This window comes from Phoxinus phoxinus (genome assembly GCF_949152265.1).
Source record: "Phoxinus phoxinus genome assembly, chromosome: 15".
In the NCBI taxonomy this organism is placed as follows: domain Eukaryota; kingdom Metazoa; phylum Chordata; class Actinopteri; order Cypriniformes; family Leuciscidae; genus Phoxinus; species Phoxinus phoxinus.
In genome coordinates this window covers 23,095,796-23,110,999 of record NC_136890.1, presented here as the reverse complement: position 1 = coordinate 23,110,999, position 15,204 = coordinate 23,095,796, and the positions used below count along the sequence as shown (strand labels likewise).

Here is a 15,204-nt window from a genome sequence, read left to right as displayed (position 1 = left end):
TAGACACCCTATCGACCACTACTGCCTACTAGCGCGGTCGAGTCGTGGGGCCGCCATCTTAAACCGGTCACCCGCTACACTCAGTGTAATCTGTATGGCAGGTGCAATGAGCTGTCAGCGCATTTAATTAATCATACCTCACTGAATACCGAACTGATTTTCACGCGGGTTTTTTTTCTGCAAATGTCATTCATGTAGCTATACAGGACACATGGTTCGGCATATTTTAATATTCATAGTAGGCTTAACAGTAATATAATATTCTGATAGATATAAGATATAAAGTGACCAGACGTCCAAAATCAAAATATGTGATGTAGGAGATAGGCTATAATTGGTATTTTATAAATCACACACTATAAATATGATAAAGAAGCAGAAACATAGTGCAGTAAAGTAAGATATTTTAATAAGTTGAAGAAACAATAATGATTTGACACACACACGCATGCACACTCTCTCTCACACTCTTCTGATAAGCAGCTTCTCGGTTATCAGATACAAGCATTCAACGGCCCTGTAGTAGGCTATATATAGGCTAAATATAGGTTATTAGTGTTTGCGCACGTGATTTCAGGAAGCAAGGTAATAACGTTACCTCTGTGTAATACACACATGACGGCGATGCGCAAATTGAGTGTGAGTACGTGTGTCACAAATCATTATTTTCTTCAACTTATTAAAATATCTTACTTTACTGCAACTATCTGTTTCTGCTTCTTTATCATATTTATAGTGTGTGATTTTTAAAATACTGTATATCCTACATCACATATTTTTATTATGGACGTCTGGTCACTTTATATCTTATATCAGAATATTATACTGTTAAGCCTACTATGAATATTAAAATACGCCGAACCATATGTGTCCTGTATCATATAGCTACATGAATGACCTTTGCAGAAAAAAAATCCGTGTGAAAATCAGTTCGGTATTCAGTGAGGTATGTGCTGACAGCTCACTTGCCATACAGATTACACTGAGTGGAGCATAGATATTATATGATGTCTATGGAGTGGAGCGGGTGACCGGTCTGAGATGGCGGCCCCACGGCTCGACCGCGCTAGTCATAGGCGCTAGTAGGCTATGCTGGGATCTGTGAAAGTACGTCACGCAGTGTTTCATTATGGGACGTGGCCGCCATATTTACCATGTTCCCTATCAAGGCTACGGAACTTCGACATTACGGATGTCGTATATGGGAACTCCTCTCCTCCTTCACTTCCGCTGAAATCTTATAGGCTAACGCCAGCAAAGCTGGCCAATTGACGCAAATATGCAAATACTGAAACACCGTTGCAGTTATAATGCAAGTGCAGCGTCAATTACATCAGAATCTCTCTCTTCACGCTCAAATCGTGTGCTAGAAAGCTGATACTACAACTCTTGGATTATTCGCCGTCGTTGAAGTTGCACCGGAGATACTTGCACTGTCTCCCGCATCCCATCGCCCCCCCCCGACACGCACCTGTTTTGCGTCGCGTGCATGGGGCTGGCCCATGCTGAGTCCGCCCTCAAGGATGGAGGGTCCTGCGACCTCTGCGCGGACATGTCTCTTCGAGCCCTCAAAGCCAGGAGGGAGGAAGCTCGCGCAGCAGCGGGGATTGGGCCTGCCGCCGCCACCGAGCCGCTGGTAGGCCCCCCCAACCGCAGAGTCGAGGTCCGTCCCCCGGTGAGCTTCCCCGACCCCACCTTTCAACCCCCTCGCGAGGTCGCTGACTTCGTGTCCTTCGGGGCGAGCGAGGAAGACGACTCCATGTCTCTGTCAGCCTCCGAGAACGACTGGGGTACGGAGCAGGCCGCGCCGCTGGCGGCCGTGGAGCAAGACACCCCGACGGACCTGCAGGACGAGCTATTCCGTATCCTCTCGAAGGCCGTCGAGGAACTGGACCTCTCGTGGAAAGCTCCCGATGAACCTTCGAAGAGCAAACTGGATACGTGGTTCCTCCAATCGAGCCGCCGTCAGGCCGCTTCGAAAAGAGGAACACCGTTTTTCCCTGACGTGCATGAGCACGTGGTGAAGTCGTGGGTGGCCCCACAATCGGCGCGCACCCTCACTTCCACCCAGGCCATGTTTGCCCCCGTGGACGAGGCGGGGGACCACGGCTACCTCCGCATCTCCCCTGTCGAGGAGACCGTCGCCGCACACCTCTGCCCGTCGGCTCCCGCCCTGGGCTCGGACCGCAGCCTGCCGTCCCGAGCCTGTAGATTTACGGCCCACCAGGCTGACAAGGCCTACGGTGCCGCAGGGGAGGTGGTATCTGCGCTGCATGCCATGGCTGTTCTCCAAGTGCTGCAGGCAAAACAGCTGAAGTCTCTGGATGACGCCGCCTCTATTGACGCTGACGCCATCCGGGATCTCCGTTCGGCCACGGACCTCGCGCTCCTGGCCACGAAGCGCTCGGCTCAGGCGATTGGCCGTTCGATGGGTTTCCTGGTGGTCCTCCACAGACACCTGTGGCTCACCCTGTCGGACGTGCAGGAGGCCGACAGGAAGACGCTGCTGAATGCACCGATCTCCCCTGCAGGCCTGTTCGGAGACGCCGTAGAGAAGGTCACCGATCGTTACTCCGAGACGCAGAAGAAGGCGAAGGCTATGAGCCACGTGATTCCTCGGAGGGCGCCGCCGCCGCAGCAGCCTCGCTCTCGTTCGTCTTCAGCTTCGGGCCGCCAACCCCAGGCTGCGGCCAGACAACAGACAGCGCCCCGCCCGAGACCGGATGCCCGTAGAGGCCGTAGCGGCCAGTGGCAGGGTAGCAAGAGGCAGAGGAGCCCGCGCAGAAAGCCCACCGCGTCCCCTGCGAGGCCCAATCAGTCGTCCTGACCGCAAGAGGAGAAGAGAGCGCCAGGTCGGCCCCGCGTCCGAGCGGCGCGCTCTATTGCACTTGGTCCCTCAGCGTTCTGCGAGCGACGCGTGCAGTTGTGAATGTTGTCAATGTTTCAAAAAGAAATAAAGCAAATCAATACTTACAAACAGAGCTTTTTTCTCCTCTTGCACCAAACACTGTGTACCCGCCCTGCCTTCGAGCAGCGCAGAGTCACGGTCAATAACTATTCCCAGCACTCACACAGCGGCGATGACCGCAGCGGCGATGACCGCAGGTTTAGATCAGCCCACGCTCAGTCGTTTTCAGGCAGCGTGGGAAGCTATTCCGGGAATTTCGCCGTGGGTGTTGAATATAATTCGGCGCGGGTACACACTTCAGTTCAAATGCAGACCACCCCGCTTCCGTGGCGTAATTCAGTCATTAACTTTGCCCCAAAACGCTCATGTGCTGAGGCAAGAAGTGTGCAGCTTGCTCGAAAGAAGACTATAGAACCAGTTCCCCGAGCGAGCAGGGGAGCGGGTTCTACAGCCGCTACTTTGTGCCGAAGAAGGGCCGCCCCATTCTGGATCAGAGACCTGTCAACAGAGCGCTTCACAAGCGCGCCTTCAGGATGACTACACTGAAGCAAATCCTGGCGCAAATTCGCCCCGGGGATGGGTTCGCTTCGGTGGGCGGATGCGGCCGCGCCCTGGCCCCGTGGAGGAACCCAGATCTCTTCAACTCAGGTGTCCCTATGGGCATAGTGACGCGGCGAATGGAGGTCCTGACGGGCGCTTCGTCCACCGGATGGGGAGTGGTCTGCTTGGGCAAGAGAAGCAGATGGAGTGGCACATAAATCGTTTGGAACTAGAAGCGGTCTCTCTAGCTCTCAAAGCCTTCCGGTCTCGGCTGGAGCAGCAGCATGTGTTGATTCGGACCGACAACACTTCCGTGGTCTCGCACATAAATCGCCAAGGCGGTGTACATTCCAGAGCCCTATTCAGGCAGGCGGAATCCCTTCTACTGTGGGCGGACCGTTTTTTCCTCTCGGTGAGAGCGGCGCACATCCCCGGTGTTCTCAATCGCGGGGCGGATATGCTCTCGAGAAGCGGGATTCCCCATGGGGAGTGGAGGCTTCACCCCGGGACGGTTAAGCTGATATGGAATCGTTTCGGCAGAGCGGAGGTCGACCTCTTTGCGACGAGCGAGAACGCGCATTGTCAGATGTTCTTCTCGCTGTCCCGTTCCCCCCGGGAGGTGGACGCGCTGACTGCGCGATGGCCGAGAGTCTGTCTCTATGCTTTTCCTCCGGTGAAAATTTTGCCCATGGTGTTGTGCAAAATCAGAGAGGAAAAGGCGGCGGTGACTCTGGTAGCCCCGAACTGGCCGAATCAGCCCCAGTTCGCGGATTTGGTAGAGTTACTAGCAGGACAGCCATGGGAGATCCCGCTCAGGAAGGACCTTCTGTCCCAGGCGAGCGGAACGATCTGGCATCCCAGCCCCGGGCTGTGGAGCCTCCAGGTGTGGCCGCTGCAGGGTCGCTGATCTAGCGGACGGGACGCGCTGCACTCGCGAGTTTTGAATACCATCGCGGAGGCGCGAGCTCCGTCCACCAGGCGCCTGTATGCTCTGAAGTGGGGTGTGTTCTCAAATGGTGTCAGGATGTCGGTATAGACCAAGCGAACTGTTCTGTGTCGGATATTCTACGCTTCCTTCAGTTCAGGATGGACGAAGGGAGCCTACCATCCACTCTGAAGGTATATGTGGCCGCTATTGCCGCGTTTCACCCCCATGTTGACGGACGGTCTATCGTGCGTCGATGACACGGTTCCTCAAGGGAGCTAGGAGATTATGCCCTGCACGGCCGCCTTCTGTGCCGCCGTGGGTTTTAGCTTTGGTCTTGGAGGCTTTGTCACGACCGCCTTTCGAGCCCTTAGCCTCGTTTACCATTAAAGAGCTATCGATTAAAACGGCGCTGCTTCTCGCTCTCGCTTCGGCGAAGCGGGTTGGGGATTTACAAGCTTTCTCTGTAAGTGAAGATTGTATTCGCTTTGGACCGGGAAACTGTAATGTAACTCTCAGACAGAGGCCGGGTTACGGTCGCTCAATACCCCCAAAGTGCTTTTGCCCAGTCAGAGCGCTCCGGGAATACATTTCTCGCTCGGCCTTTTTTGTTGACAATCCGACTAGCTGTTTGTGTGCTTAGTGGGTGCAACAAAGGACGGGGGGTCTCTAAACAGAGGCTTGCTCACTGGATTGTGGACGCTATTGTTTTGGCTTATGATCGCCTGGGGCAGGAATGCCCCCTTTACGTGAAAGCCCATTCGACCAGGGCGATCGCTTCCTCATGGGCCTGGACTAAGGGTATGTCTATTCAGGATTTATGTCTTGCAGCTGGCTGGTCTTCTCAGAACACGTTTGCCAGGTTTTATAAGTTGGATTTTTACCCTCTGTAGCGTCTCGGATGCTTTTGGTGAGTTGATTTTATATAGCATGTGTGAGCTGCTCTGCGCTTTGCTCATGAGTTGTTCTATGTGCTATTGTGTATGTTTTGCAGTTGTCACCGCTATGCGTTGATTCTATTACTGTTGTTGTTGTTGTTGCCCTGTTGCTCGACAGTGCAAACTTCCCTTAGTTAAAGCTGCTCGGGATATGCTAATTCTGGCAGTGTTTTGTGAGCTTGTGATTGGTCTCTTTGGACCAATTAGAGGTTTGAGGTTCACTATTTGTCAATCTCGGCCTATCAGATGCTCGCATACTGGGCGGGCGGTCTTGGTATTGGGTTCTGTTGTTCTGTTGTAGTGGTCGCTATGCTACCACGGCGGGATTCTATACAGTTCCCATATACGACATCCGTAATGTCGAAGTTCCGTAGCCTTGATAGGGAACGTCTCCGGTTACTTTCGTAACCTCGGTTCCCTGAAAGGCAAGGAACGAGACATTACGCTCGCTGCCGTGTTCGCTATTTATTTTAGCGTTTGTTCGATTCTGATGTAATTGACGCTGCACTTGCATTATAACTGCAACGGTGTTTCAGTATTTGCATATTTGCGTCAATTGGCCAGCTTTGCTGGCGTTAGCCTATAAGATTTCAGCGGAAGTGAAGGAGGAGAGGAGTTCCCATATACGACATCCGTAATGTCTCGTTCCTTGCCTTTCAGGGAACCGAGGTTACGAAAGTAACCGGAGACGATATTTACAGGCACCGATCTCTGTTTACCTTTTCGCCGGCCGTTGATATGATGTCTATGGTTGATATGAAATTTAATAGTGGGTGAGTGTGTTTGGCTAAAAAGAGATAAAATGTAAGAAGAACGGAATTTTTTTTATTTTGAAGTGCAGATTTTTCAAAAATTGAAGTGCAGATTTATTTTTGTAACTCATGTGGTTATGTTGATTATAAATTAATGAATGCATAATTTACAATACATCATTTACATTAAGTTAGTTCGCCAGTGTTAGTATAAAAACAAGATAATTTCCCTTGCTTCCCTTGCTGTTTTTTTCAAGAAGGAAAGCTGAAAAAACGTATTGCGCTGTTCAGCTTCCTCTCTGAGCGATCGTGTGACCTGCTATGACAGTTCTTGATCGAGAAACACTGACCAACAATATCGACGTTTATAAAAAATATCGCAGAAAATCCAAATACAGCCTCCAAAACACGAATTAAAATAGAGCGGGATAGGGCCATAGACACGCGATCCTGTAAATATGGCGGCGGACCCATAATGCAACACGGCGTGACGTCACCGTCGCATTCCCTATTATTTTGGAGAAAACGGAAGTAGGCCTTGTCGGTACACGATCCGTTCCACCCATAGACAGTATATAAGATGGACACAGCGACCCCATAGACTTCAACGGAGAAAAGTGAAGCCCATTTGAAGCACTCACTTCCTGATCGCCAGGCGAACTGCGCAGGCTCAAACTGAGCTTGAACACGTGAGCAACGTGTCTGACAGCTGTCAGTCTTCTAGTAGCTGTGCGGAGAGAAATCTGAATCATTCCCTTCCGAATCTCGCAGAGACGGAGAGTGTGAGTATTAGCTGTCCATGAGCTAGCAGCAGGAGCAACTTTATCACTCTCTGTGGGCTACTCCCTTCACTTTATCGGACTTAATGCCTCCACGTTCCCCCGATTGCCTGCGAGCTTCTACGCCGGTCTATACGGTAATTTCTCTACGGTGCGACAGAGAGTCGCGTGAGTTATGACGCAATCGTTAGCCTATTTTTACAAAAACGGCTTCTACGGGGCCATAACGTAAGGTACAAGGTAATGGAGCCTTTTATACATTGTCGAGTTTCTTTAGAAATAAATAATGGACAAATGGAGTCTTTGGACGCCTCAGATGTAAAGTTATTCGCTGTCAAAGTGACGCAAAAATGAATGGGAGTCAATGGAATGCTAACAGCAGGTGAAGTTCTGCTACAATGGCGGCGCCCGCGGAGGCTTCAGTTTCCGGCGGATGGATTACCCCCTTGGTTCCACCAGAGAATGTCTAATAAGGGGAGAAGGTTCACTCTCGCTACACTTCCGGCTTCTGACTGGTTGCAGTTCCACTCTGATTCCATATGAGGGCGCTCACAGGACGAGTGCAGAATGAATGGAGGTCTATGGAGCTATACCCCTCAAAATCCACTTTTCTCAAGATATAATTTTTTGTCTAGTAATTTGAATGTTGTATTCGAAAGGAGATGCAAAGAAATTGCACATTGCTGGGTGTTAGATTTTTTAGAGTCACTTATTTGCTTTAAAAAGTCTTTAAAAATGTCAATGACGTCATACACATCGTACGACCAGAGATACTGCTTTACGGCAATCCTTCAGTCACTGTGGTGCTTTCGCGCTCTGCACTTTATTTTCTCTCGAGGCATCGCCAGCACAGCTGACACAGGTAAACACACGTGCTAGAAGAGTTTCTGCTAGAATACATTCTGTTCCCGCTTCGGATGCCATGATGCCATCAAGCGGTATCTCTGGTCGTAACCAGTCCTTCACTGACCAATCAGCGTTCATTAGCAGAATGCTAGCGTGTTATGGGCAACAACAACTCAACCTGTAAGAAATCGAAAGGACATAAGTACTCGTTCATTCTATTTTCGACCTATAACCCATGTTGAACTTGCCAAACCTACAATCAAATCTGAGATTTCTCAACGGCAATCGGCTGAAAGGGACAAATTTAGCCGTTTAGCCCCATAGACTCCCATTCATTTTGCACTCGGGGGTGATCGCCCCCAGTGGAACTCTGGTGGAACTACAACCAAAATTCGGTACAATAGGACTTAATAGGGAGTGAACAGGCTCTCCGTAGACGGGCTCTGGTTCCACCTGCACGATCCGTTTCACGCATGCGTAGTAGACGCAGTAGAAAACGCGCATGCGCAAATGATAATTCTGTTTTGCGACGATTTGACACTGCACGATGTGTTCCACGCATGCGCATATTTGTACCGTTAAACTTTCATTCACTCACAGCTGTGTGTGTGTGTGAGAGAGAGAGAGAGAGTGTGTGTGTGTGTGTGTGTGTGTGTGAGAGAGAGAGGTTTTTTTTTAAACTTAAATAAAGATATTAAAATGTACTTCAGTACTGTCCACCTCTGGTCTCATGTCACTTCAGCCCCTTTCACACAGAGATTCCGGAAAATACACGGATAAAGTGACCCGGGATTTGACCCGGGTTCGTTTGAAAATGGTTCATTCACACTGCCAGTGATTTGCCGGAATCAGAGAGCGCGTTCACACACAACCCGGATGTCCCGGATAGACGCGTGACGTTATGATGTGACGTATAAGGTGGCGAACGATCTCAGCTTCGGCGCGGATTGCAAGGAGCTCTCGGGTCTCTGCTTCAGTCCAGTTTGCAGACATCTTTTCGTTCTTTCTTGTATCGATGACGAACACAAACTTTCTTCTAACAGAGTAACACGATAACTACGTCATTGCGAAGGCTCGTGCATCATCACTACGACACACCCCTTACAGCATTTGTCCTGGCTTTTGTTCACACAGCGCGCGTTCCGGGTCTGAACACGGCAATGTTACTAGGTCCCCAACCCGGCATCGATCCCGGCATTAAACCCGGGTCGTGTTTGCGTTCACACAGAAGGCGTTCCGGCAATTTGCCGGCAATTTGCCGGGTTCAAAGTGCTGTGTGAATGGGGCTTTCTTTTCAAGTCATATTCATTGTCAGTTTGAAATACTCTATAACGTTTCCCCAGACTTGTTTGTAGTTCTTCATGTAAGTGCAGATAGTCTAGGCAGAAATGCATATTATGGTCCTTATTGTCTTCTGTAAACAACATTGAAGGGATTATTTTCCTCATTTAGATTATATAGATATATATTAGCCTATATAGACCCATACTAATACAAAATTACTCCATTTAAAAGTTAACTAATATTAGCAGCTTTTAATAAATAAATAAAAATACAAACCGTCTTTGACAATACTGACCTCAGACCAAAACACTAAATTAAGCCTAATACCATACAGCAATGAATCGCAAAGGAGAGTGTGGAGGAAACTGATCATGTATGTTCATGTAACTCCTTTATTGTTTTGGATTGGCAACCACGTAAACACATCGAAATTTTAAACACAATACAACTAACGTTACACAAATATGCCGCAAGTTGTGCCGCCTGGCCGTCAAGTGTTTCATCGCATGCGCGGTACCGAGAGCCTAAGTCCCTCCCCTTCCGGTCGACCACCATGGGACCTTATTTCGGAAAAATATTGTATGGTAGTCAATGGCGAGAGACAACAAATATTTTGATCTCGTTTGAATTGTGCCCTGAATTACACATATGATGTTTGTCAATTTAAAAGATACATTTTAAAGTCAAGAAAGTCGCAGTTTGATGTAAAACTGTTGAGGTATAAGACTGTGAAAATACGTAATTACAAAGACTACAAACCCAGAAGGCGCACATGCGACGTCATACCTTTTCTCTCAATGAATGAAGCTAACTTTACTGAAGCTAACGTCTGTCATTTTTTCTATAGTCTTACATTATAATCCTAACGTTACGCCGTCATGCCTGACTCGTGTTTTGAGCCAGAATACACACATACGAGCAACGGATCTTGTGACGTAGGCTACATAGTGCGAGACGAGAGATGTAGTTCATCGAGCGATTTTCACATACAACTAAACGTTACTCTTCTGTTTTATGACAAACTGCGACTTTCTTGACTTTCATATTTACCTTTTAAATTGACAAACATCATATGTGTAGTTCAGGGGACAGTTCAGACGGAATAAAAAGATAAGTTATCTCTCGCCATTGACTTCCATACATATTTTTTCCGAAATAAGGTCCCATGAGCCGGAAGCGGAGGGGCGGGACTTAGGCTCTCTTGTAGGAAAACCGTGACGTTTTCTACTACGTAACTACGCGCATGCGTGAAACGGATCGTGCAGGTGGAACGGATCGTGTACCGACAGGCCTACTTGCAGTCCAAAAATGTTCGAAATCAGGAAGGATTATTCCTCAAAAAATTCCTCTCCGAATAAACTTTAGCGGTAAGAACTTGTGTTTTTGACTGGTACATTCGAGTTAGTAGGTTTTCGTAGTCGTGACTGTGACTAGTTCATATACTAAATATTTTGTGATGATATAACATGTTCTGCGCAGCAAACCTTATTATTCTCATATCTCTTAGCCTATATCACGATGCTTTATAAGAAGAATATAAAAGTAAGTAGCCTAAAATGAAATGTAAATACACTACATAAAGTATGATAATAAAACTTTAGGCTACATAAAACAAGGGTAGCCTAAAAATAATAATAAAAAAAGCTAATATAAGTAGTGAAAGTGAAAGCTTTTCAGTTAAAGTTCGCACAGATTCAAACTTCCTGGATCAATAACTCGTGAGCTAAACGTTGTTATACAAATAACACCTCTTTTCAATCGTAGTAACGTAGACAAGCAGCTGCAACCTAATTTTCCTCAAACCTCAGCTTTTCTTCGCAATGGACAAAAGACTAAATGCACAGCGAGAGACAGATCAGTAGGGACCGTCAAAGTGCGTTAAGTTACTATGATTGAAAATGTGTTATTAGTAACAACATAGCTCACAAGTTATTGATCCGGGTAGTTCGAATCTGTGAATAAATTGCCAACTTTACTTAACCGCTTTTCACTGTTTTGCGCTTTATTAGGCCTACAGTAGTGCACAACACAACGAAATTTAAAAAGCAAACAAGTTCACAACACAACGGAAAATGTACAACACAACGAAATAAAGCCGCAACACAACGGAAATAAACCACAATACAACGAAATAAAGCGAGTATGGGGAGGCTGCAGACCTGGAGCCGGTAGATATATGACCCAAACAGTTTTACGCCCCTGTTGTTCCTGATGCGTCCAATAGGGGGAGGCTGTACAGCGACACGAATTGAGGTATGTTTTAATCTTTTTTTTAATTAATTAATTTATTTTGTATTGCAAATGAAAGGATACAGACATTTACAGTGAGAAGAGGGGAAAAAAACAAGGGGGTATACGGACATCAAAAGAGATTGAATTGGGCTACACAAATCAATACAATATTACATTGTCAATAAAAAATTAAAGGTTCTTTACAACAGACTCGAGGATATTATTTGTTTTAGAAACCTTTGAGTTTAAAGGTTTTGCCATTGGATGGTTCTGTCTTTATGCAGATGAAACTTGCCCAGAATTTACCTAAAAGTTCAGGACGATCTGGCTTAAATTTATCTTACCAACGTATGTAGGACACTGTTTTGTAGCTGTATGACGACCAATAGAGAATAGTACAGCAGATATTAAATCGAGGATCCATATGATTACACGGTACTGTATGTCTAATGGTCTAAATATGGTTAATATCTAAATGTAACTTTATATAAATTCACAACAACATATTTCACTTAGTCTCCATATAAAAACAAACGGTGAGTAGGCCTATAACTGCAGTAGGTCATATCATTACTTGTCATAACACTTAGTTGATCCAACTATGTGTATTTTTAATTTTTCAATTCACAAAAACAAGTCTTCTGTAGGCTGAGTGAAGAGAGTGAACACCGACTGAATATCTGCATCTATTTTTCTATTTTAATCCGTGCAGATCTACACTGTAGCGTTTATATTTAAATGAACAAAAAACACAAAATTGTCAAGTCTATGGACGGGTTATTAGTGTGTTAGCGTCGATTTAATGATGTTATTTCGCAGTATATCCCCCTACTGGACGCATCAGGAACAACAGGGGCGTAAAACTGTTTGGGTCCTATAGAGCATCACAGTCCCGCCCACAGCCCGAGAGAGCTCTGGTGCCAGAAGTAAATTTCCCATTCATTTCTCCCATTGACTTTTGGAAAAATCCGTATCTAAAGAGTTTTAGAGCATGTCTGAGGATAACCAGCTATGGCTGAACTCATAAGCATACAACATATCATTTCGAGTAAAAAAACGAAGAGAAAATCCAAAAAAAGGCAAAGGTACAAGACTGTGTACATATTTTCATTTCCGAGCGAAGGAACTACTCATCCCATAAACCACCGCGCCTCACTGAAGTCGACTGAAGCCACAACCGCGAAAGAGCCTTTTGAGTGAATTTTATATAGTAAATGTGTAGTTAATAGCAGTTATTTCAGTAATAATCGTGTAAATAAAAATAATAATATATTGTGTGCGTGTGTGAAAGCGGTTAACGATAACGTTAGCAACATGCAGCTCAGTCATCAACACACGTGTGTTCAGTCAGTGTGTAACGTTAGTTTGTGTGTTTATTTCAAAGCCCTTTATGACACAGGACACTCTGCTGACAGGACAGGTTGAGGTCCATGCTCATTTTCATGATGTTATAGTTAATCCTTAATTGTAATAACATTTAATGTATTTTCTTAATATCCACAACAAGTGAAAATTAAAAAGTGATGGTCAGCAAACCAGAAAGTGCACAGCGCCACCGGTCTGATGCATGGACCGGTGCATGGTCTGCTCTTGGACCGTCATATTCAGTTTATTAACTTGCCATGAATTATTACACAAATGTTCAGTAAATGCATGAAGAGGTATGCCTAGGCTTAATATTGTTTTGACAGTGACATCATAAAATGCTTGATATGACTGATGATACCATATGAAGGCTACAGTAGCCTATCTAAAGTGAACGATAAGTAAGGGATAATGTAAAGGTTGTTATAGCGAATACAACTCGCGAAAGGCTGATTATGAGCCCGAAGCGAAGCCTGAAGGGAGTTGTATTCGCTATAACAACCAACTCGCTATACATTATCCCGCTTATTACATGGCTACCTACCAAATAAATAAATAATTTGACACAAAATATTAATTTAAAAAGGAATGTATTGATTTAAAAACGATTTATATGGCTTCCGCTAAAGAAAACAGTCCGTTCAAGTCTCTACCAGAGAATGTAGACGGGCTCTGGTCTCTACTGTTAGAATCCTGCTTCCATGGCAACGCTCTGACCTTCGCGGGGTTTACACGACATCCACCAATCAGATGCATCACTGTGGGATTGTGGGATTGTTTAGGATTGTGGGTAATGAAGTACTTATCCAAGACATCGCGAATAAAAGGCATTTATCTCAAATCAAGGTTAGTGCCCCACGAACTTTTGGCGTTTATATGAGCATATACAATCGCTTAGTACAGCCGTTGCTGGTTTTAAGTCTACCATGTATGGTTACGTTTTTATGGCTTATACCCCAAATGTCTATGGAGAAATTGTATTGAATTTTTACTTCCGGCACCGGCTGTGGGCGGGACTGTGATGCTCTATATCTACCGGCTCCAGGTCTGCAGCCTCCCCATATAGAATAAAGCCGCAACACAACGGAAATGCTCCCGACCACTAGAGGGCTCTCGGGGCGCGATAAAGTTAGTTTTCCTAGCCTTTGTTCAATATGAATCAGCAATCTAAAAAATATATAAACACCACGATTAGTTTGAACAGTATGTAGCTAACCATTGTATATCGACATTTATGAATTCAGTATCACCTACGTGAATTATAGTTGCATATTTATACTATAGAATAATTTGACGCGCTACCACAGCGCATGATCCAGGGAACGTCTGCCAATTCCTCCAAGTTGTTAAAACATTTCCGTTGTGTTGCGGCTTTATTTAGTTGTGTTGTAGATTTTCCGTTGTGTTGTGGCTTTATTTCGTTGTGTTGTAGATTTTCCGTTGTGTTGTGGCTTATTTCCGTTGTGTTGTACATTTTCCGTTGTGTTGTGGCTCGTTTCCATTGTGTTGTGGATTCATTTCGTTGTGAACTTATGTTTGCTTCTTAAATTTTGTTGTGTTGTGCACTACTGGGCCACCGTATTACGTTCTTACCTAGGGCTGTCAATCTTCCTCTATAATACTATTCGAATTCCATTCCTTATTTTATTTAATATTCGAATAATATTCACAACTCTGTCAGTGATTGTTGCGCGGCTAGGACAGCAGACAGCTGGTAAGCCCCGTGATGAAGATAAGAAAATAAGTCATTCTTGCCTGTTTTAGCAGCGGTTCCTTGGACAGATCGCCTATAGCTTGTCATGGTGTAGCGTTGTCAGATGTGCCCTAATGTGCGAATAGCGCGTCAGGCGCGAATGGACACAAAAGTGGTCAAGTGTATAACTAAACGCGGCAGGCGCGAATTTGACGCGCTATTCGCGTCCGGTGTGAACGCACAGTAAGGTTGCAAGTTGAGGAGTGATATTTCATTCAGACTTTATTTGTGATTTAATTTTCCCATTTACACCTTCCACACATCGCTTCTCAAATTCTCAGGAGTGGTGATCTCCGTTTCCATGGAGACATTGCTCACCGCCATTATTGACAGTATTGTTATGACGATGCAGCGTGGATAACGCGCACAATTGTGTCACGATTCAATTTTTTAATTGTTTATCAGACGAAACAAAAGCATTTCATTTTCACATGCCTGTGTAAGCCAAGCTGGCGAGAAAGGCAAGATATCATATAATAAAAATAAAAAAAGCAATATTCGAATAGTAACTTCAGCATTCGAATAGTATTGATTTTTTAAATATTCGAATTATATTCGAATTTCGGAATTCGTTCCAACAGCCCTAAAGTACATACAAGTCAGTCGGGGCAAGTTTGACTAATTCTGTGGTGATTGTGAAACACCCTTTCAGTCTTAATAGTTGAAATTTGCACTGATCAAACATTAATGTTCATTGTGAAACTTACCTCTGATCAGATAATAAAAAATAAAAATAAATATTAATGTGGAATAACAACAGCTTATAAAGGTGCACCAAGTACCGTACCTTTAATTGGCCATGGATGTTGCTTGAAAGTTATGCAGCTAAATTTTCTTGCTCTTGCTTTCAGAGGTAACTTTCAGGCTATGTAAGTAGCCAAC

The 15,204-nt window shown here is 45.4% G+C and overlaps 1 protein-coding gene across 2 annotated transcripts in view; it reads left to right on the top strand.

Annotated features, from left to right (window-relative positions):
* Positions 1-10,205: 10,205 nt before the first annotated feature.
* The window catches only part of LOC307011669 (tumor necrosis factor receptor superfamily member 5-like), a 15,470-nt gene continuing 10,471 nt past the window's right edge, over positions 10,206-15,204 (top strand). For both annotated transcript variants that reach the window (XM_079637622.1, XM_079637621.1), the window contains exon 1: positions 10,206-10,339. The gene's annotated coding sequence lies outside the window, so the exon portion shown is untranslated. The remainder of the gene's footprint in view (positions 10,340-15,204) is intronic.